The sequence below is a fragment of the Nycticebus coucang genome, chromosome 9 (genome assembly GCF_027406575.1).
Source record: "Nycticebus coucang isolate mNycCou1 chromosome 9, mNycCou1.pri, whole genome shotgun sequence".
NCBI lineage: Eukaryota > Metazoa > Chordata > Mammalia > Primates > Lorisidae > Nycticebus > Nycticebus coucang.
In genome coordinates, this window is record NC_069788.1 from 66,806,007 (window position 1) to 66,809,752 (window position 3,746).

The window sequence follows — 3,746 nt, forward strand, 5'->3', positions numbered from 1 at the left end:
TTCTGGTAGTATTCAGAGATGATCTCTTGTATCTCTGTGGGATCAGTTGTTATTTCCCCTTTATCATTTCTGATTGAGGTTACTAGAGATTTTACTTTTCTATTCCTCATTAGTCTGGCCAAAGGTTTATCTATTTTATAATTTTTTCAAAAAAACAACTCCTTGTTTCATTAATTTTCTGAATGATTCTTTTGTTTTCAATTTCATTGATCTCTGATTTGATTTTGGAGATTTCTTTTCTTCTACTGAGTTAGGCTTAGATTGTTCTTCTTTTTCCAATTCCATAAGATGGCTTGTGAGATTGTTGATGCGCTCTTTCTGTTTTTCGAATGTAGGCATCTAAAGCGATAAATTTTCCTCTCAAAACTGCTTTTGCAGTATCCCACAGGTTTTGGTAGCTTGTGTCTTCATTGTTGTTAGGTTCAAGGAAATTAATGATTTCCTGTTTTATTTCTTCCTGCACCCATCTGTTATTCAACAGAAGATTGTTTAATTTCCATGTCTTTATGTGGGGTCGAGCGTTTTTGTTAGAGTAGAGTTCTACCTTTAGTGCCTTATGGTCTGAGAAGATACAAGGTAAAATTTCAATTCTTTTGATTCTGTTGATGTTTGTTTTGTGTCCCAGGATATGATCAATTTTGGAGAATGTTCCATGGGGTGATGAGAAGAATGTATATTCTTTATCTTTGGGATGGAGTGTTCTATATGCATCTATCAAGCACAGGGTCTCATTTTAATCTCTTATATCTTTGTTTAATTTCTGTTTAGAGGATCTGTCCAGCTCTGTAAGAGGAGTGTTAAAGTCCCCTGTTATGATGGTATTATCAGGTATCATATTGCTCAGACTGAGTAGGGTCTGTTTCAAGAATCTGGGAGCATTTAAATTGGGTGCATAAATATTTAGAATTGAAATGTCTTCTTGTTGTAGTTTTCCCTTGACCAATATAAAGTGACCATCTTTGTCTTTTTTGACTTTAGTTGCTTTAAATCCACATGTATCTGAAAATAAGATTGCAACTCCTCTTTTCTTCTGAATTCCATTTGCCTGAAAAATTGTCTTCCAACCCTTGACTCGGACCTTTCATTTGTCTTTTGAAGCCAGGTGTATTTCTTGCAGACAGCAAATGGATGGCTTGTGTTTTTTAATCCAGTCAGCCAATCTATGTCTCTTCAGTGGGGAATTCAAGCCATTAACATTTATTGAGATAATTGATAAGTGTGGTAGTATTCTATTCGTCTTATTTTGTGAGAGTCCATTGCTCAGTTTTATCTTTTGCATCAGTGTGGAGGTTAGGTTCTGACCTTTAATTTCTGAGTTCTTACTTTGCTGCTGATCCATTGTGATGGTCAGTGTGTAGAACAGGTTGAAGTATTTCCCATAGACCTTGTCTTGTTGTGGCGAATTTCCTCAATGTTTGTATATCCATAAATGATTTGATTTCTCCGTCAATTTTAAAGCTTAGCTTAGCAGGGTACAGAATTCTGGGCTGAAAATTGTTCTGTTTAAGTAGATTAAAGGTAGATGACCATTGTCTTCTTGCTTGGAAAGTTTCATTAGAGAAGTCTGCGGTCACTCTGATGGATTTGCCCCTGTAGGTCAACTGGCGCTTACTCCTGGCAGCTTGCAGAATCTTTTCTTTTGTCTTGACTTTGGACAGGTTCATCACAATGTGTCTTGGAGAAGCTCGGTTAGAGTTGAGGCGACCTGGGTTTCGGTATCCCTCTGAAAGCAGTGTGTCAGAATCTTTGGTGATGTTTGGGAAATTTTCTTTTATAATATTCTCTAGTATGGCTTCCATTCCTCTGGGGCATTCTTCTTCCCCTTCTGGGATTCCTATGACTCGTATGTTGGAACGCTTCATAAAGTCCCATAATTCTGACAGTGAATGTTCTGCTTTCTCTCTCTTCTTTTCTGCCTCTTTTACTATCTGAGTTATCTCAAGAACTTTGCCTTCTACCTCTGAAATTCTTTCTTCTGCATGGTCTAACCTGTTGCTGATACTTTCCATTGCATCTTTAAGTTCCCTAATTGACTGTTTCAGTTCCTTCAGCTCTGCTATATCCTTTTTATATTCTTCATATCATTCATCTCTGATTTGATTCTGTTTTTGGATTTCATTTTGGTTATTTTCCACTTTATTAGCAATTTCCTTCATTGTTTCCATCATTTCTTTCATTGTTTTCATCATGTGTATTCTAAATTCCCTTTCTATAATTCCTAACATTTCTTTATAGGTGGAATCCTCTGCAGTAGCTACCTCATGGTCCCTTGGTGGGGTTGTTCTGGACTGGTTCTTCATGTTACCTGGAGTTTTCTGCTGATTCTTCCTCATGAATGATTTCTTTTATCTGTTTCCTTGCCCTAATTTTCCTTTCACTTCCTCTTGCTCTTTAAGTTCTTGTGCCTGTGGACTAAGGTTTCGATGAGTCCTTTTGGTACAAGACCAGAAGGATGAGAAGGTTGAAGAGGAAGAAAGGGATGAAAGAAAGGAGGAATGAGCAAAAAGAAAATAGAGAAAGGAGACAGGGTGGGTAAAAGGAATATTGACAAAAAGACGAGAGGCACAGAAAGAGGGAGACAGAGCAATATAGGTGTACAGTAGGGTACTTTGACACAACCTTAAAAAAACCCCACCTTCTGGGGGTGCCCAGTTGGGTGGTTCCCTTGAGGTCAGCAGCTCTTTGCTAACCTGATCAGACACAGTACCCCACCTCCACCAAGTAGAGAGGAAAGACAAAAATGCTATAAATCAAACCAAAACAAGCAAACAGAAAACTTTACAGGATAAAATTGGGTAAAAAACCAAATAATAGGGGTAGAAACACTAGCAAAAATGAAGTTCTAGTTATTGAAAAAGGCAGCAATGGGAAATTATAATTAAACTAGAAAAATTGAGAAAGAAAAAAGATCTGTACGGAAAACGTTGAAATTAAAAAACAAAACATCAACATCAAAATAAACAAAAAAAAAACAACCAAACCAACAAACAAAAAACACAGCACAACCAAAAACAAAGCAGTATATATATGTTGTTGAATATTGTCTGGGCAACACGTGGTCTTCTGGGGTATGAGATGTAATCACAGTGCTGATACAACTGGAGGCTGCTTATTTCTCAACCCTAATGGGTAGACACCCTAAATCTCTCTTCAGCCCACTTAAAAGGCACTTTGAACTTGTAAACTTGCTGAGCAGAAGCTTTCCCAGGAAAGTGCTTGTCGCTGGAATCACTGCTGAAGTGGCTATCCACTTACCCAGTGTGTCAAAACCGGTCTCACTCTGCCCCTGAGGGGTAGGGCTGTAAGGCGGCTCAGTCCCCGCTCTTAGGCTACTCAGTCACTAGGTTACCAGCCCCCGCCTGATTCTTGCTCTGTGACCCTGAGGGTGGAGCTTGCCGGGGCAGATCACTCACAATGGCTCCCTGTGGCCCACAGTCAAACACCACTAGCTCCGTCTGGCTCAGCGGCTCAGACTGGGGCCCCAGACAACGGCCAAAGTTCTCTGCACTCCACTCAGGCTCTCACCAAGGCAGTTCAAATGAGTGCCAAGTCCAGAGACAGCAAAACAGTTCACAGGTAAGGCCTTTCTGGTTTGCAGTCTCGCTGCTACTATACTTACAGTTGCCAGCGGGTTTAGCCCGATTGAACACACGTTACCACTTGCCGGTTTTCCACTATTTTAGTCCTCCTCTTGGGGTCCAGAAGTCTCTTGCTGACTCCCTGTATCCACACAGGGATGATTACAG